Source organism: Lycorma delicatula, chromosome 3, assembly GCF_047948215.1.
Source record: "Lycorma delicatula isolate Av1 chromosome 3, ASM4794821v1, whole genome shotgun sequence".
Taxonomy (NCBI): Eukaryota; Metazoa; Arthropoda; class Insecta; order Hemiptera; family Fulgoridae; genus Lycorma; species Lycorma delicatula.
The window spans coordinates 108,338,071-108,359,816 of NC_134457.1; the positions used below are offsets into that span (position 1 = coordinate 108,338,071).

Below are 21,746 nucleotides of genomic sequence, written 5' to 3' on the forward strand. Positions count from 1 at the left end.
TATATCTATATATTTATAAGATTTGGAAGTTAATTACATGGTTCATGTTGTGGAATATAAAAGCTAATTAGAATTAACATTGAAGTACATAGACTGAATTCTTAAGATACTTGAATTTTATTTTTGAGCAATTTATTTTTACAATCGATCGCCAAAAGAATTGTGACCATAAGTGAATTTTTTGGCTAAGAGTAACTTGTCAGACCATCCAAATATAGCGTTCTTCAAATTCAGTGTTAATAATATTCGTCACATCTCATGACAAAAACGAAGAAATTAGTTAACAAAAACTAAGATAATAGATAAAAAATAATAAAGGCAGATAAATAATAAAGTCGCACAGCATTTAAGTTTTAACGTACTTGGATGATACTTGATTTGAAAAATATATAATCATAATAAAATATAATAACCGAATAAACATGTAATAAAATATTTATATAAAACAATAAAAGACCTGGAAGTACCTCATTGACTTGTTCTAGTCAGTGATCTTCTTGGAAAAAGTGCTAGTGATATTTTAATTTTATTATTTTTAATAATATCTAAAACTTCTACAGCAGTTACGATGGATAACTTTGTTTTGCACATATTAATTTTCATCTTACTATTCATTTTCTTTGAATTAGAGCTCATTTATTCAATTTTAAATTTAAGTATAAAATTAGGACGTTTGTAATAGACTAAGTTTACATAACTACCAATTGAAAATAATATCCTTTAATAAATTTATTGAACTACTATTAATAATAGTACTTAACATAAAATGTCCAAAATGTAAAAAATGAAATACGAAACAAAACGAAAATGGGAAAGGCTCTAAATATTTCCTGAGAAATTTAAAAATGTATTTTGACGAATAAAGTTGATTGAAATGGAGAACTTTTAAGAACAACTAAAGAAAAGAAACGTTTGACGCAGAATCTTATGAAAAAAACGGGATAAAAATCTAAAGAACAGTCAGATTAGAATAAAATCAGTCATTTCAGGAGGCTAGGTGTAAAGGTTTTTAAATATTTGCTCGTAACAGATGAGAATAATTGTTAGTCAAATAACTGACGGCAGAAATAAGAAATATTAAATAATTTGAACAATCTATATTTATAAACCATTACATTGGCTTTATGGTAACCCGTTTTCGGAATTTTAAGGATTGTCCGTTTTACTTAGCTTAGGAATTTAATAATTTTGGGTTATTTAAAAAATTAAAAAGAAAAAAATTTCGGTCTGTCATTAAACAATTTATAGGTTCTATGTTTACATCGTATTCAATGGAAATTGACGTAAATCGAAAAGAAATATTTTATTGTTTTATGATACAGCTTATTTTTCAAATTTTATATTCCTGTCGAGTGTGCTACCACACATACGATCGTTAACTTATTTTCTTCATTTCCTTTTTGTAGTTTATTTCATTTTTCTGAAATTTAGGTTACGCGTCTATATTGTTTTTCAGTTTTCTTTATAATGTCTAAAAGGAACAGGAGTCACTGCAAGATTTTGAAACAGTGAGTAAAATAAAAGTTGTGTGTATGCTTATAGTAGGGGTAAGTAAAACAAGCACAATCAAGTCTTATGCTTACCCGAAAGGATCCTTTTCTAAATTTATCGTTTAGAACAAAAGGAAAATAGCAGTAATGCGAACCATACTATGCATTGTTCATTGAACTTCATGAGCCTGAAATAACATATGTAGGCAACGTATAAGCAACAAAATCTTAATCTTATGCGTTTTATATCTTTTAAAGAATCACTATTTGTTTTTCCTTACTTCTATTTTCATTTCTCTTAATGTAATTTAAATATTTATGCCATATCCCCCCCCCTGCTGAGATAAAACAGAGCATATAAATAACACTGTTTCATTCATTAATCTAGCGCTTTAGTTATCTGGTCCAGGTTTTCTTATGGCTGTCTCAAATATAAAGCATGTGAGATGCTAAAGTACCAGTCAGAGTTGATATCTGAAAATAACTATACTTGCTGATCTTCCTATCTCTGTAGCGAATAAAATGTGAATGTTTATAATGCTGATTATCACGTGTATTTCGATGTGCTAGTATCTTGAGTGTTATGCAATCGTATATTTGGTTCAGTTATGAATTAATGGAAAATGATTTTTTCCCAATTTTCACTAGAAAGTCTAAAAGAGGATGTTTATAATATATAAGGATTTTTGTTTTGAAAATTAATAATTTTTCAAAAAATATTTTTTCTTTATACATAGTTCGTTGAGATTACTATATCTTTTTTGAGAGTGATTTGTGTCTTCTGTTAGATAGCTTAGAACCAGTACGTGCGATTATGAAAGTTAACATGCATCGTAGATATGTATGTATTATCTATATATATAAAAATGAATGTTTGTCTGTCTGTATGTCTCTTATGCCTTCCTAAACCGTTCATCCGATAGCAATAAAACTTTGAGAAATGGTTGGACGCATGCCAGGGACGGTTTCTGAATTAGTTTTGACCCGCTAGGTGGCGCTGGGGTCGAGATATTACGAAAAATTTTATTTATGGTCTGATTTGTCTCATATTCACAATACATATTACTTACATGGAAAGAATTATCTCTACAAAAAATGAACCCGCTAGATGGCGCTGGGGTTGAGATATTTAGAAAAATTATATTTATGGACCGAATTAGTTCATATTCAGAATATGAATATTAGTTACGTGGAAATATTTTTGCAAAAACTATACCGGTGTACCGGTGGGGCCGGTGTCGATATATTTGCGATACAAACAGACTTTTATATTCTGTATATATATATAAAGGTATGTTCATATGTGTGTACGCTAAAGACCAAAAACCTAATGGCCGATTTACGCGCGGGAAAAGGGGGAAAATGGAAAACGGGGAAAAGGTGGAAAGAGAAAAGGGGAAAACGGGAAAGGGTAATAAGGAAACTGGGAGAGTGGTGAGGTAGAAGGGTGAAAAGGAGAAGTTGGAAAGGGAAAAGGGGAAGGAGAATAATTGAAAGGTAAAATTTATGAAGTTCAGTTTTTTAATTTTTTTATCAAATTTTCAATTGTGTTCATTTAAACTCTCTCTCTCTCTCTCTCTCACCCTATATACATATATATATATATAGAGAGAGAGAGAGAGAGCGAGAGAAAGAGCAATGGCTAAGAAAATGCCGGGTCTGCTAGTAATTTATAAAAGTATAATAAATAATTTCTCAACATGATACCGCTGATATAGTAAATAAATAATATTAACAATTAATGAAATAATAATAAATTAACTAAATATATTAATAATAATCTTAATAAAAAATCATATGATAATGGTTCTAAATTTGATAAACAGGGAGTATACAAACTTGTTTGTGAGAATTGCGACATGATGTACGTGTGTATGCCAATCGCAAATTTTCCACACGTGCAAAAGAGCACCTAAATAGCATTAAAAATAATAAACCAGAAAACTCCAACATTGCCAAACATATAATAGAATATGGTCATACATGCAATCATAATAATTTCATGAAAATCTTAGATATTTTTTATAAATATTATATATAATACTTCTAATTTGGAAAAATATCATATGTACTGTAAAAATAAAAATTTATATAATGAACAAAAATTTTTAAAAACGATATATTATTTAAAAAATATACTAAATATAAATATAAAGAAGTAATAATTTAATCGAATATTTTCCTCTGTGATTACATAGTACCGTTTGATTTAATTTTAATCTTTCAAAGTACATGTATATTCCTTCAGCTTACTGGTAGAACCGGACAGTCTGATCTTTTAAATTTTTGACTTTAATGCAATAATTTTATCTCGTGATGAGATTAACCCGTGCTTTCAATTAACCCGGAAGATCTTGAGTCGTATCAATGGGCTAAGTAGGATAAGGCTCAGTGGGTAAGTGGGCTCAGTGGGTAAGTAGGATTTCATTAATTGTTAATATTATTTAAAAATATAATAATTAAGAAATCTAAACAAAGCTATAAAAAAATACACTATTATTACAAGAAATCTTACTGCCTTATATATTACTAATCTGAAAATTATTAATTTTTCAAAAAAATATTTTTCTTCATTATATGTAATTTGTTGAGATTTCGTTAAACATTCGGCTATAAACCCTCTCAACTTTGCAAGAAAACTCACCGGTAAATAAAACAAAATAATAATTGAAACATTACTCAGAAGGTTAATGCTTAATTTTTTGTGTTTTTCTTGTTTGTTCGGCTAATATGCCTGTATTATAAATTTCTGTGATTCTTATTGAAGTATTTACTTTCTCTTGTTTTACCTATTGATTCTCTTTAAAAGCATACGTTACAATAGAGCGAAAACTCAATTTATATACTTATTTCTGGAATCGTTAAATAAAAAAAAATATAAAATTAATTAATTTTCATTCTATATAATTGTTTCAGTGGTTAAGCCCTGGCGGCTGAACATCTTTGCGTATTCTTTCAAATTGTGTTCATTGTTCGCTCATGGACATTTTAAAAAAAAATTCGATAAAATTTTTTTAAATTCTGTGAATTCTATCGTTGGAAACTTTCCTTTCTTCTGTAAAGATTATATGATGCCAGACAAAAATTTTCTAAAAATAACCGGTGACTACTAAACAAAAATGGCATAACCGGTTTTTATTGAAAATTATTACAATAATATTCTTCCATAATCTCATAGTACCAGTTAAATGTTTGTACTTTGATTACGTCTTTGAAAAAAATAGTCTGATGTGGTCACACATGATTTCCTTGTACGCCTATTAAATTACATACACACATTTAAAAGTACATAAAATTTTATTTCACTAATAACTCCTGATTTTTGTTGTATTGTTATTATCGTATTATTATTTATTTTAAAACGTTTTTCACAATCAAAGTTTAATAATTATTAATAAATCTATATATTTAAATTAAAAAAAATCTAAAAAAAGGAAATGAAATCCGATTCAAACCGATGTGTTTTCCCCTTGTAAGATCCAAATATTTCATTAATTAAAATTTTATTTGGCTATTATTCTAGAACCAATGAAAATACGTACCACTTATGATATATCGTTGAAAAAATGCTCGTAATGAGGGCTTATTACTACAGTTAAGAAAACGTCCAAAATCCAAAGTTTTTTTGAATTTTGGGCTTTCATCGACATTTTTGATCAAGTCCATTGCAATAAAAAGGGGAAGTACACAACTAGATATTATAACACCTAAATTCCTAAATCCAAAATTCATCCAAAGTCCTAAATCAAACATTTGAACATTACACGTCTAATCGTTTTTGACTTATGCGAGATTCATACGAAACTAGTCAAAATGGATCCAGGGATGGTCAAAATGGATATTTCCGTTGAAACGGAGAGCGAAAATTTTCGCGATTACAATACTTCCTTTACTTCGTTCAAGGAAGTAAACAATATTCTGTAAATTTGCGTAATCCTTTTTTGTCTTGTTTTCAGTCATGACTTTCTTTGCAAAATTTTTTTGTGACTAATTTAAAAATATATATTTAAATATACATGAATCGTTTTACATTTATATTCAGTAAGAGAAACTTTGTTTAAGTTTTCTACGACTGTTTATTTAAACTTGTAGTTTTGTGAACAATAATCTTCCGTTATTTAAATTCTGGTTTAAAAAGTTAAAAATAATTTCCGTGTGACCTAACGAGCTTTTATTTTTCTTTGCTTGAAATTAAAATATTATAAAATTAACCATGATAAAGTCTATACCAAAAAACCTTGCAATTTAGGTTACGCTATTTTACGTCAAATGTTTTTTTTTTTTTTTTAATTTTCATTCTGCTTTTATTTTCACTTGGAAACCTTTTGTTAATAAACAATAATATCTTTCCTTTAGGAAAAAGGATGGAACAGTTTAAGATTTTATTTCATAAATAGTTTCTCGTAAGTTTCAGACAAACTTTATTAATCTATTCTCTTTAAATTTTTTCCAGACACTAACAAATAAAATATTATACAAAGGAGTTGCAAGGAGCTTGCTCCCTCTCTCACTCTCTCTCTCTCTCTCTCTCTCTCTATATATATATATATATATATATATATATATATATATACATACGTACATCTGAATTTTCAGCAAAAGGGTGTTTCTTTTATCTCTTTAAGTCTATTAATCTTCTAATTTATTAATGCCAAATATTTTTATAGTTCGAAAATTCCAGTTTACCATTAAGAAATTAAATTTTCGAACATGATCTAGCAGTTATAATTATTAATTTTATATAATTTAGAATTCTTATAATTGTACATTGAAATAATTAAAATAAATCACTAAGTATTACGAAAAATAAAATTTATTTCAAGTCATTTCTACGGTAATACTAGTCTGAATTTACGTCAAGAAAGATCTTATCCCTTGTTAGAATATAATGTTGGCCGTTGATATTTACTTTTATAAAGATATTTTTTTGGGGGTTTCTGAATATTGAATAAATATTATTCAAGTACTGAATATTTAATATTTTGTTGAATAATTATAATTTAATACCTGAAAAATAATTTGTGTTTTTCTTTTGTGGTTTCTAAACAATCCGATTTTCATGAAAAACTATTTTTAAAATGTTGGGAATTTCTAGGTTTTTTAAAATAGTTTGTTAAAATGGGGAAAACCATGAAAACTGCATTATACGTTTAAGAAAAATATTATAATCTTTCTTTTTTTAACTACATCTGGAGAAGGTTAATGTTGTTAGATGGTAATTTCTCTTTTAACTGCAAAGCAGCTGATTTAAATTTATTAAATTTGATTAAATAATGATCCTGGATACATATAGTGATTACAAAAACTAACATAGAATCGGAATTTATGTGCTTTTTTATAACCAGAAGAAATTAAATTGTTTAATGCTGACCACTTTGTATAAATAAATATTACTTAAAAGATTTAGATAAAATAGGATTTTTTAACAATCTTATTCATGAAAACAGATAAAAATATTTTTATAATACAATATGATGAACATTTATAAAAATGATGAATCTTTTTTTATAATACAATATTATAATTTTTTTTTTTAAATTGGGTTGGTCTAGTGGTAAAACTTGTTGTCGTAAATCAGCTGATTTTGAAGTTGAGATTTCTAAGGTTCAAATCCTATTAAAGGTAGTTGCTTTTATTAGGATTTGAATACTGGATCGTAGATATCGAGTTTCTTTGGTGGTTGGGTTTCAACTAACCACATGTCTTTGGAATGTTCGCCCTGATTATGTTCAAGACTACACGCTTACCGATACATTCACAGATATTGATGAGTCGCTATTGATTTTGTGGAAGGGAATATAAATAAAAATATTTAAAAAAAAACATTTTTTAATTATCATTGAATAGAAATAATCATAAAAATGTTAAAAAATAAATTATATGATCCTTGTTAATTTAAAACATTGATTCTCAAATTTGTTTGCCTACCGCCCACATTGAAAACCAAAAATTTTCTAGACCCTTCAAAAAATTTTTAGATTTACCATCTGTTGATTAAACTTACCATTTGTACATGATCTTGGGTTAAGCTGAGGGCGGGTGATACGTGTTGCAGTCTCAATCTTTAATGATTTCAATATCTTGGCACAAAATGAACAAAAGCCAAAATCTGCAACTCTACATTAAAGAACTCACAATTTATCATAAAAGATAGATCAAAACCGTTTAACTTCAATATTTATTTGTATTAATACATTGCTTAGATCGGGAGATATGCAGCATTAAAAACCAAAGTGGCCTTTTCTCTTTAAATTGTAATATTTCGGTACAGAAAAATCGTAGAGATATAAAAAGAAGGACCATTTTTATGCAGTTTACTGAAAAAATTTCGTTTCCCCAATGCTCTCGATCAAACAAGAAGAAAGATTTTACATTTTTAAAACATTTCTTCTGACTGATTTTTTTTTTTTTAAATTTGATGATTTTTTAAATCTGAAGTATACCGTCAAAAAGTAGAGTATTCAAGCTAGTTTGAAAACTTTTTTTAATCAGCCATTGCCTTCTTAGACCACCTGAACGCCCAGTTTTCTGAGGGCCTTCTACCGCCCCCCTTGAAGGCCTCCAGCGCCCACAGCGGGCGTTATGGCCCACTTTGAGAACGAATAATTTAAAAGGAATATATCTTTTTTTTTTTAATTTTTTTATTTCTGAAATCTTTATAAAAATTATTTATAACTGATAATGACGAAGACAAAATAAAACAAAAAATACCTCATGCATTATGTTGTAAATCAAATAATTAGACTAAGTGTGGTAAGAATACTAATTTTACAACGTTTTTAATGAGCATGATTTTTCATGAAAGAGTCATTAAAATCATCTTTTATAAGAGACACTGCGTAGTTCGTGTACTAATTTAAAAAAATCTGATGTGAACACCAAATGATTTCCTTGTACGCCTATTAAATTACGTTTTATTTTCTGCTGCACTTCATTTAAACATATTTTATTTGAAAGTGAGTTACGATTCTCCAATTGTTTAATAAACTGGACAGTTACACATTTGCATTGTGATACACCACATTGCATCAAATTATTTTGTAGTGTCCGTATCAGCATTTTATATTAGTTTAAATATTAATTTTGTTTCACATCACTCAAGTAGATGTGTGGTGTAACTGAGCATATGTTGGATCCGTAATCATGCACACATCAGTTCGAATCCGGCTTTATTACATACTTTTTTTTTAAATTTAAATATATAGATTTATTAATAACTAGCAAACCCGGCAATGCTTCACTATTGCTCACTCTTTCTTCTCTCTCTCTATTAGATATATTATATATATCTAATAGAGAGTTTCTATTAGATATATTATATATATCTAATAGAGAGTGGGAGAGAGAGAGAGTGTATAAATGAACACAATTTAAAATTTGATAAAAAAATTTAAAAACTGAACTTCACCAATTTTACCTTTCACTTATTCTCCTTCCCCTTTACCCTTTCCAACTTCTTCCTTTCACCCTTCTCCCTCGTCCCTCACCTAGTTTCCTTTTTACCTTTTCCCGTTTCCCGTTTTCCCCGTTTTCCATTTTTCCCTTTTGCCCGCGCGTAAATCGGTCCATTAAATTTTTGGTCTTTTCCGGACACACATACGAACTGCCTCTTATATATATATATATATATATAGAATAAAAAATTCTGTTAGTATATTTGTTTGTTTGTTTGTTTCGTAAATATCTCGACACTGGCCCCACCTAGCGGGTATAGTTTTTGCAAAAATATTTCTTTTCCCGTAACTAATATTCATATTCTAAATATGAACCAAATCGGTCCATAAATATAATTTTTCTAAATATCTCAACCCCAGCGCCATCTAGTGGGTGCATTTTTTGCAGAGCTAATTCTTTCCATGTAAGTAACATGTATTCTGAATATCAGGCAAATCGGACCATAAATACAATTTTTCGTAATATCTCGACGCCAGCGCCACCTAGCGGGTCAAAACTAATTCAGAAAACTTCCCTGGCATGCGTCCAACTATTTCCCAAAGTTTCATTGCTATCGGATGAACAGTTTAGGAAGACATAAGAGACATACAGACATACAAACATTCATTTTTATTTATATAAATTATTAACTTGTGGTTGTACAAAAGTTTTGAATTAAAATGAAAAAGAAATAAAATTTTATAAAATAAAATTATTAAATTTTAATCTAATTTAAATTTAAATTTAATTAGTGAATATTATTTCACTAATAACTTCTGATTTTTTTGTATTGTTATTGAATTATTATTTATTTTTATTTTTATTATTTTTTTTAATAATCAGAGGTAATAATTATTAATAAATCAACAGATTAAAATTAAGAAAAAATAAGAAAAAAAAAATTTACGTATATGAAGTCGGATTCGAAACCATGTGCCTTCCCTTTATAAGATCTAAATATTTCATTAATAAAAATTTTATTTGGCTATACATCTAGAACCAATGAAAATAATACCTTTTATGATATATCGTTGAAAAGCTCTCAACGATGACTTATTACTGCAGTTATGAAAAAGTCCAAAATCCAAATTTATTTTGAGGTCAGACTTTATAGAAATTTTTAGCCCAGTCGACTGCAATCCAAAGGGGAAGTGCACAACCAGGTGTTACCACAGTCTTAATTTTAAAATTTCAACATCCTAATCATTTTTCAGTTATGCGTGATACATACGTACGTACAGACATCACGCCGATAGTAGTTAAAATATGTATTTTTGTAGAAATCTGAACCGAAATTTTTCGCGATTACAATATTTCCTTTATTTCGTACAAGGAAGTAAAAAAAAAAATAAATAAATAAATAGAAGCTATTTGTAATCATTCAGTACTTGTGACGTTCTACATGAATTTCTGGTTCTAAACGCTTCTAACAAAAAACATACACGTTGCATACAATACGTATACATGTTTCCCGTTTGACAAAAAAAAATTTTCTAAATAAATTTTAATTTAAAAACAGTGTTAAAATATCTAAATCTAGAGGATTTTATTAAGATGGGAGAAGAAAAAAATTCTATGTAATAAAAAGATAATGGGGAAGAAGAAGGAAGCGAGTGCTTGTATGAAAGAGTGGGAGAAAAAAACGGATAACAGATAATAGATAACAAGAAATTTCAAATATTTTGATGATCGAATATTCTGTGTGAAATAGAAGCAAGCTGTTTGCCAAATTTCCTGCTAGACTTCTCTAAGTTTTATAACATCGGCATTTCTAATACGATGAGTAGAAGTCGAGGGCTATCTACCTAGAGGAATAGCAGAACAAGCCGATGGGGATAGCAGGTGGTTGTGAAACAATAGAGTTAGTACCTCTGGTTGAACACAAAAGGCTTGTGCTTGCTAAATATTATTGTAGGAATGTATGTTCTGCGGGATTTAAAGTCCTATAACAACTGACACCTTCGGACAAAGCCTCTTTCCTTTTATCTTTTGGTGGTTTTCATTTAACACTTCCTTTTCTCACAAATCACTTTACATCGTTAACAAAGTAAATACAAAGCGATCGCGTATGCACATTCACGTATTTATAATATACGACCTTAGAAAAGCATAAGCTCATATTTTAGTGAGAAGGAGCTGTATAAAATAATATATTATAATGGACCAATATTTAGCAGGAATTTGTACTGGGACTTTATACATTAGTTAATAAGCCACTATGTAAGTAATTAAATAAATAAAGACTTTTAAACTATTTAAAAATGTTAAATTCATTCATTCTAGATAAACAGTTAAGTAGTGTATAGAGAATAAACCTAAATTCTAATCTACAAGCGTTGATTTAAGATTACTATTAATTTATATTTTTTCCCGCTTTTTTTCGCTAAAACCTACAATATTAAAAGCATTCAAGCTTAGTTGTGAAGTGAAAGAATTGCTGTGAAGAATCTTCCTTTTCAAACGTACCTTTCATCGTTCTTGATAACAATAAAAATTATTTCTTGATCGCACAACCTTTAGTTTATTGTCGATATTTCCAATATCTCTATATTAAAGGCAGTATATTTACAACAAAATACTAAAATAAAACTTATTACAGCTTGCAGGAATATCTATTATAATTTCATAAGTTTTTTTTTCTTAAGTTAATCAATACGATACACTTCTCTATTGCTATCAGTTTTATTCTAATATTGTAACCTCAGTACATGTAGTGCAAGATGGGTCCTTAATTAACTAATTCTCTATATAATATTTCTGTATTCTACGTTTCTCATCCAGTATATCACCGAAAACTATCTGTAAATAGCTATAAGATCCACCACTAATCGTGACCCCATAGGGGAAGATACCCTCCAAGTGTCGGTTTCGGTCGCCACACCACATACTCCGGCCTAACCCATATGGGCTTTATCGGAGGTTATCTTCAGTACCTCAATGACATCTTTCAGTCAAGCCTCAGCCAGGATGCCTTTAATGCGAATGCCACATGCGACATTCCCATCCGTGTACTACTAACTACCATGAACTCCAAACAAAACACATCTAGCCAAGTCTCAAAAAAGGCTGAATGATTTAAAGCCGAAGCAACTGAACTCTACCTACCCGAAAGGTAAAAATGAATTCGACACACAACTAATCTTAAAACGCGACACAAAAACACTAACAAAACATAACAATAACAATAAATAATTTAACATAACAGTATCATAAAACAAATAAAGTAAAACATATCTATAACCAAACAGAAACAACCAATTTCATTTTTAAGGTTTATTTTAACCTCTGGGACCACCGTTAAATAGTAAGTTCAGAGGATGAGATGAATGAAAATTTTTGTAGCTTGTTAAATTGTCATGCCTGACCGGGATTTGAATCCGGGACCTCCGGATGAAAGGCCGAGACGATACCACTCGCACCACGGAGGATGGCATTTTTGTACTACAAAATATTATCTTTCTTGATACATCATTAAACCTATGAATTACCAACCCACATAAAAGGTAACCAGTGAAAGAACGGTGCTCTGAATTTGAATAGAATTGCCAGCACTAAACGAGAATTAACATCTTTGCACATATAAAAATTGTTTCTTTTAGCTAACTATATTCCGATGGCCTCTGCTCATGCGTGTAGTAATATACATTCCATTAAACTCATCTGTTTCTTGGTTATACGAGTTGTTGTATAACGTATATATACAAACAAAAAAAAGAGAAAAAAGTTTATATATATAAAAAAAGAAGAAATATATACATATATATTTCTTCTTTTTTTTTGTTCTACAACTAGTATATTTAAATGGGCTCCTTAAGCGGAACCATAAGTAAATCATTTGATAAGAAGCACATGATAAGGGGTCTTAAGAAACTCCCATAATAAGTAATTCATAATAACAGTTATTAGTAAGCAGTAATCTTAAAGTCCATTAGAAAATATTTCTGCCAACACATCAGTCCATAAAAAAACCAATAAACAAATAAATAGTCAAACTAAAGAAAAATATAGAAATAAACAAAAATAATATCACTAGATTTGGCGTTGTCATTTATCAAACTGACATTCAGTAGCTCCTAAGTCATGCACATGGAGACGTTTCAATCTTCGGACGTCTCTACTGTTATCAAACAAAGTGTTTGACGTGATTTTCAAGTCGTTGTTGGTAATTAACACTACGCTGTCTGACAACCTCACGACCCATCGGAAGCTCCAGATATTCGTGAATTTCACCATTCCGAGTGAACCATGGTGCTTCTGCAATTTCTCTCATTACTTTGTTTTGAAAGCATTGTATGATATCTCTGTTGCTATTATTTGGTGTTCCCCACAACTCCACGCCATAAGTCCAGATTGGTCGTAGGATAGCTTAGTAAATCCGTATTCGACAACATGAGGCATGAGTTTCTCCGTAGCAGCCAATGCAGTTCCCTATACTTTGCATTTAGTTGTTTTCTTTTCATCCCCACGTGACATTTCCAGGTCAAACGCCGATCTAGGTGAAGTTCTAGTCTTTTCTCCAGACATCCACTCTGCTATGGAGTGTACTATAGGAATGGACTATATCGTCCATTCCGCTGAAAAGTAAGATGTCCGTAGGATATCGTTAAAGTGATCCTTAATGTACGTGATGCCTTTAAGGGGTAGGATGACAAGAATTTTGTTCGTCTCTAAATCAAAACCTGGAGCTTTCTTTAGTCGCTTTCCCAGGTTGATTAATTTCTGTGACTCCCTTGTTGAGACCGGTCTAATCGGAAATCTTACTGGTATTGGGCTGCCTGAGAAGTCTTTAATATCCTTGTCACTAGGACCCTCTTCATCGTGAGGTTGGAGTGTTTCGCTTAAGTATGAAACAAATAGATCAGCTTTATCTTTGTCATTCCTCACCCATGTTCCAGTACGTCTCTGAAGGGCAGGAAGCGTACTTCTGGACCGTTATAGCCAGAAGGTGTATCCGCGTCTCTGTTCAGGTTAGAAAGATATCCGATGTATTTCTTGAATGTTTCGTCTTGGATACCTTTCAACAACCTCCACAGCTATCGCGCAGCTCTATTAAAATTTCTGTCTTCTGGCCTCCTGAATCGTTGTCAATTTCGTCTGACCCGCCATTTTCAGCCAATTAGATCTATCACTTCCTTTGGATAGGTATTATCTCTGGTCGAATGTACATCTTCAGATGTAGATCAACATGTACGTTCCTTCATGGCCGACGTTAGAAAGTATGTTGCATAATCAATATCTTCAGGGGTATCTAGTGGAAATGGGTTAATCTTCGATCCAGTTCTGATAAGAGACCGAATCTATACGTTTCGTACGCAGGATAGGCCTCCTTTTCCCCCTTAGTACAGTCTTCCTCACTATAAGTAAAACGGGCGAGTGGTCCAACGTCGAATCATAGGTTTTTTCTACCAGTGTATGTAGATGTTATACCTGAAGCGATAAAAAAGTCAAGTAAATCCGGGATCTTCTTTAGGTTCGTAGGTCAATATGTCGGCTGGAATCCTGAAACTACATCCAGGCGTAGATTTTGAACACACCTCCTCAACATCCTTCCCCTGCTGGTTGACAACCACAAATCCCACAACGGGTCTTTCGCGTTCCAGTCTCCTACAGTGATAAACCTAAAACCTAGTATATATACAAACATAAAAAGACCAAGCGCTGAAGTATTCATACAAATCATAATGCATGCTGCCATCATTACTACTGTGCAGGGAGTTAAAGAGGCCTACGGTTAACACTAAACCACTCTCATTGCTCGACTATTAGTTTTCAACGTTCTCCTGTAAAGTTTCAAAAGACTTCACTCCTTTCAGTTTTGTCTTTGATGTTGTCCAGTTTTGTTTATCAAAGTCTTAATTATATTTTCTTAGATTGTTATTATTCTAGTTTAAAACTTTTATCACATACATATAACAACGTGTTTCAAGTTGCAGTTACTAACCAATTTTTTCTCTCCATATCGAGAATGTTTTAAAATACCTATAAACATTAAAAGCAAATTCAGTGAACAGATTGAATCAAAATGGCAAGCTAAATCTAAAATTGATTATCTGTTGCAACTCTCACTCGTACTTAAATAATCTGAAATTTGCCTAAGCAGTTATAGAATGTTATTGACTTTTAATATCTCTGATTGTATGTAATCTACATGAACCTTTAATTACGATCTGCAATCATTCAACCAGACAGTTTGTAACATTGAAATAAAAAATTATTCTTAGAAGTTGCTTTAATCATACGTTCTTTTACGAAATGGATGACTTCTCAGCCAATCTTGTTGTAAGAGGTGGCCTACTTAATCTTCAGTGATAAGTAAGATTTCAAAGGAAGGATTTGATACCTGATACCTGACTCTTTATGATAGAGTTTGTTTTATCTGTTTTACCAATACAGATCTCCACAGAATAGAAACTTTTGTTCACGGTTCAACTTTCTCCAAATTTTTATTTTAGCATTCAACTGCCTTACAACTAGAAATAATCACATTTACGGTTTTGCAAATGCTTTTTCAATCTCATGCTGCCTATTCTGGATATAGTGACATAAATTAAAACCAGACCATCAAGGATATATGCAAAAAAAGCTATTTCCCTACTGACAAAAGCGGAATATATTTATTTATGTGTAACAACAGTTCCTGCAACAAAAGTTTCATTCAGTTAATACCTGTTTCAGTGGTTCACTAAAAATTAACCAATCAATTTTATAATTTCAAATAAAAAATCATACGTCTCGTTTCAAAAAATTAGCTTATTGAAAGATTTTCTTTATCAAGAAAAAATATAGAGGTTAGGATCGTTCATGATACTAGATAAAAGAAATTGAGCTATGTTAGTAAAATTATTTAGCAAGTAGTGTCGGGCAAATCCATAAAAACGTACACATAAAATTTTCTAAAATTAGATAATTTCTAAATTCTTTAAATGTCAAGATCGTATATAGAATATATTGTATATAGAAGGTTTTATAATGATAACATAGAATAAAAATTATAAATTACAAAACTTATAAATTAATTTTGTAATTTATTGTAAACAGGCTGTGTATCTTCCTATTTACTTTCATTAATAAATATAACCACAAAAATACAATTACAAAAATCTCTTAAGAATTACGTCAGGACACCAAAGAAACAACTTAATAAATAATGATTAGGATAAATATATTTTCGGGAAAGTAAACGTTTTATAGAGGAAGTTAAATCATTCATTTTATTTTGGCAACAGCTATATGACGTAAACAAACTGGTTCGACCGTTTGTTCTGAAAGGCAAAGACAAAAAGAGAGTAGTAAGAAAGAGAATTAAATAAGTTTAGGAGTGAGTGGGAATAGAGAGAGACGTTAACGGGGATGTCTAAGTGAGCTTGCTGTAACTGGCGAGGAAATAGGAAGAAGTGAAAAGGGTGTACGGGGAAAGGGCTTTTGTTTTTGCGCTAATGAGCGGAGACCGCACAACACCGACTGCTGAAGGCAAAACACCCTCAGCACCCCTCTCGACCGTCAACTCACCCCTGCTTCTTGCCGTAGTAAACCCTATGAATTATGCACGACCTTTCAACGATCCCCGTACGCGTGCGTTTAAAATCGTTTTCACACACTAACCTCCCTTCCCCTCATCGTCCTTTACGAGTCTGACAAACTAAACTACGAATTTACTTAATATTTTACTCGTACGTCGGTTCTATTTAAATTATTTGTAATTCTGACGCGTGTATTACTGTAAATGCGATAAATTCGTTTAGCTCATGTCATAAGGATATATGAGGATACCTCATGTCATAAGCTACTGTCACAACACATATTTTGAAATTTTATATAATCTTAAAAATTATACTTGTGTATTAAAAATACCATCAGATAGTAATAAAAAGCGACAGTTCACTTAATTTTTTCCTCATTTAGTCATCATATATTTTTATTTTACGTAAAATATTTATGTATTCCTCCTTTCCTTGTATTGAATTTGGGTATAGATTAAATCAAGTAGTGATTTTATTAATTTAACCCGTTTTACAAAAATAGAATAAGAACAAGAATAGAATAAACTTCCATAGAGTGTCGAAATTGTAACTGGATGATCCAACTTTCTGTCGGATATACAACTTTGTCGTATGACTGGTTACTCATCAACTGAAATCCCTGGAATAAATGTCAACAATAAAGCCCGTTATACGAAAAAACAACATTTCAGAAAACCTATTACGCTTTTTTAATTTATTTTTATTAAAGTCCAGAATATGAAGGCATTTACAGTTTAGAGTCGTTTGATGGAAAGCTGAGGTGGATCCCATTCACGTGCTTCTATATTTATTCTTTATTATTTATTTTACATTTTTGTTTTGAGTTTTAATGTATTTATTTTATTTTTTATTCTTTCAAAGTATACTTCATTTACACTATACAGTAGCTTACATATTGGTCATACACCTTTGAAAGATTTCTTTACAGCCGTTGTTTGTTGTAATGATTTTTTCTGAGTTAGAAAGAAGCTACTCTTGCGCTGATACATTAACAATTTAAAATTTGATCAAAATTTCATGCTTTTAAGAACTCAGTGCAAAGGAAAAAAGGCCAAGTACAATTAAATATTTTCTGAAAAGTAGCCTTGACTAAAAAAACTTAAAATATTTTTTGTAAGGTGGTTTTGAAAATAACATTTTCTTATGTTTAAAAAAAATAATGTGATTAATTGAAAGGATAAATTGATGTAAAGTTCTGAAAAGAACTGATTTCGTACGTATTATCACGCGAAAATAACGTTTCTGCATCTTAATTAAATGAACAATTGTACAACTTGACTTCTGAGCTAGAAATGGGTTGACTGGGTTGTGAATCATGGCTTTTGTGAAAATTTGCTGATGTGTGAAAAAGTAGATGGATGAAATTTTTTAAGGACATTTAATTTTGTAGACAGGAACAGAAAGCGTTTGCCATTACCATTTCAAGAAATTAAAAAAATTGTCTCTAACATACTAAGAATGATTTTACGTTTTGAACAAAAGTTTCTAGTTTATTGGTCAGGAAATCGATTTAAAATAAATACCAATTCGATATCTTAAACTGTCAAATAATTACGTAGGTTATTTTTGGTTTTTAGGAAAAATTTCTCTTGAATAAGATTTTATAGTTATAATCAAGAAATGATATCGAATTAAAAAAATTCGTTAAAATCGGCCTGCTAAAACTCTAAAAAATATAACCACAAACTTTTTAAAAATTTGGTGTATTCAATTGTTTATAAAAAAAATATTATATGATACCGTAAACTTGTCTGAATCTAAGAAAATAACTGAGTGTTTTTTTATTTTATTTTTCAGATAATTTTCTTTGTAACGATCAACTATTAGCATGAAACTTTTAATCTAACGTAAGTATATTTAATGTTTATTTTTTTACTGGATGTAATGGTTGTTATTAATTAATACATTTTTTACTTGAATAATGGTATAAATTGCAATAGACAATTACACGTTTTTATGGTAGCTTATCTACATTAATACACACGCAGTAAATGTAATAATTTTTAGTCAATTTTATTTTACTTGAAACAACGGGTGATCGTAAAGTCGCACAACACAAATGACAACAAATTGTTCTTTAGAAAGCCTTTTATTAATTTACAAATTAATATTAATATTTACAAAAGTGGTACTTACAAGTTTATAATAAGTGCTAGAAATGTCTACCATGATTTTCAATACATGCATCAACACGTTTTCTTGTTTTTTATGCAACCTTTTTCAGTGTAGCAGCAGTGATAGTTCATATACAGTCCTCAATATTTTGTTTCGTTCATCAAGTGTATGCGGGTTGTTTGAGTACACTTATCCCTCAAAAAGCTTTACAAATAAAAACCGGAGACTCTGGTCCGGTGAACGAGAAGGCCATAGACCACAAGAAATTATCCGGTCATCGAAGAAATGGCGAAGAAATTACATACTTCCGTTCGCCGTGTATGTAGTTGCTCCATCTTGTTGTAGTCAGCAATCACGTTCATCAGCACCTAGCAAAGCTATAAATTGCATAATTATTTCTTGATACCGTTCAGCTGTGATGGTCTCCGAAAAAAATATAGGCCCGAAAATTCTCTAAGATAAACCACACTACACCCCAGTTTTTGCGAATGTAATGGCTGTTCATGGAACACATGTGTGGGTTCTCTGAAGATCATATTTTGTTATTTTGACTGTTAACATATCTGCTAAGATGAAACCAATCTTCATCGTTAAGTAAAACCTTGTCTAGAACAGATATGTCATTTCCAATGAAACTTCTAAACCACCAACAATACTGCATTTGTTTCTCCTTATCTAGTTCTTGGAGCTGATGACTTACGTTAATCCGGTACGGATGCAATTTTAAAACTTTAGTAGCCTTATTAACACTTCCGTAAAATAGCTTAATTTGGTTAGAAAGTTTTCAAAGAGACTTTTTTGAAGAATGAAGAAGTGTTTCACTTATCGTCTGCAGACTGTCGTCAGTTAAAACAATCGGACGGCCTTGCACACTACAAGTAACCCGAAAACGATTAAATATACGACGTTTAGTGGATTTTTTTTACACATTAGCATATAGAAAAGCATTTAAAAAGTCTTCTTGACACTTCGCTACGATTTCGAATCGCAGTAACTCACTACAATAAAGATGCGTTGTTCTTGCGTAAAAGATGTTGCCGCTCGGACTAAACAAACTGCTTGGTGCTACGCCACTCTTGCCCGGAGGCGTGATCTAGCAGTGCTACCATACACTATTCTGTCACACAAAAACTTATTTATTATTATTATTTTTTTTTTAATGAAGTTATTAAATTGTTAAAAATTTCAATGTGTAGATGTTAATCATGAGATAAGTTAAACGAACTTACAGGTTTTTCCATAAAAAGTCCTTATAATTTTTTACGAATATGTTCAAAGTTATGATGCTAATAATGTATGAATTTCCGATCACTGAACCATATTTCAGAGCGTAGCAGTCTTTTATAGAGTTTAGTAGTCGAGTAGTATAATTTAATTGTACACTGAGCACTTCCTAAACAATAAACCAAATTATTTATTAGCCTTAAAAGCTGCCCTCTCAACTTTGAAATGAGATACTCAATGTAGTTTTATTTTTATTAGTTATTAATCGTGACTAATGACTTAAGAGTTATAATTACGTTTTCAGTTGAATTAAGCTTTCAGTCTAAGCAGGGACTTAGATATAAGTGCTTTTAAACTAAGGATGCGATTATAAATGAAGTCTTAAGGGTCAGTCGATTATTATAAGGTATTTCATTATTGCCTATTAATAAAATCCTCAATCATGAAGACACCAACACAAATCGTAATTTTTTATTTGTTGCCATCTATAACACAACAGATTAATCAGGGGTAAAAAGGCGGTAACTTATTTTTTACGCTGTTTATTTTTATTATTAAAATAAAATTATTAACAGCTTACATATTATGGTCCGTTTTTCTCTTATTTATTACATCTGTGATGCGAAAGAAGCATAATTCACTAATAATTATTATTAATTTAATATGAATTTAAGCTATGCTTATTTTAGAATTAAAAAGTTACGTTCTAACAGTAAAAAAAAAGAAACAATTGAACTTTATAAATGACACATGATACAGATGTACATGGAAACTGAGGATAGTTGCTAAAATAATATATTTTATTGTCATGTATCTCCAATGAAAATATTCTGAATATTTTAAATTTAAACCGCCTTCAAATGTTTCCTTATAAGTTTAAGAATATAACAAATTTTACGTATTATTTTGACTCATCTAATACTCCATTTATTTCACCTTTGAACTATTCCTTTAATCACAGTATAATAATTCGTACACCCCTCACATTCAGTTTTTACATTTTTATTTTAAAATATTTCTATCAACCATACTGTTTTTACTTTTTACCCTCCTTCCACTTTTAAATTAATCATGGGTGCTTTTACGTATGGTTTACCAACTTAAATTTTCGTAGAAAAAACATTTACCAAAGTTTTATCTTATCTATTCTATACATATTCATCTTAATTTCCATATGGAAATTTACTAACTCATCTGATGTTTTATTATATCATTATATTTCAATCACCTGTACTATTTTATTTTCTAATTAATTTATTATGTACTTTTATTAATGTTGTCAGGGTCGATGAAATCATTTTGAAAAAATCTGTAATTGGTATCTTCAAGCATTTTGTCAGTACAGAACCGTTATGTTTATTAAGCTTTATTATTTTTTTTTTATGCAATAGATTCCTTTCTATACAACAATTTCGGACTATTTTCCTTAAATGTCAAAAGGTTTCGCCCTAATTTACAATGGCAAAATTGAAACGGCACTGAAATTCTTGCAAACACAAATTATTGGGCAAAATTGATGATTTTTGTGTTTTCTGAACGAAAAATTGTAAAAATAAACCAAGAACAATTTTTACTCTCAGGACTGATTTTAATTCACTATATTTCAGGAACTCTATCTCAATGAATTACGGAGCAAACTATTGTATAGGAAATATACGTCGGTATAAATTTACTTTGTTCATTTGAAAATAAGCAAAAACAATTGTAGTAATATTTGTAGAAAATTTAAATTTATAACGTTAGAATACACAAAGTCAACAGAAAACAAGTAGGAATTTAAGAAATTATGTTAAAATTTTAATCAAACTAAAACATAAGTGACGGAAATGTTACTAATTAAAAAAAATTCATAAAAAAAACATTTCCATAATATTTCTAACAGCTTCCGTCAATCTTTACACAACTCTCCGTTAGATATGAAATTGTTTAGATGACTCAGATGGATAATTATTTAAGTAAATAA

At 30.1% G+C, this 21,746-nt stretch overlaps 1 protein-coding gene across 1 annotated transcript in view; it reads left to right on the plus strand.

Annotated features, from left to right (window-relative positions):
* The window catches only part of LOC142320960 (zwei Ig domain protein zig-8-like), a 970,121-nt gene that overhangs the window by 484,267 nt on the left and 464,108 nt on the right, over positions 1 to 21,746 (plus strand). Inside the window, exon 5 of the mRNA XM_075358949.1 lies at positions 18,242 to 18,291. The gene's annotated coding sequence lies outside the window, so the exon portion shown is untranslated. The remainder of the gene's footprint in view (positions 1 to 18,241; positions 18,292 to 21,746) is intronic.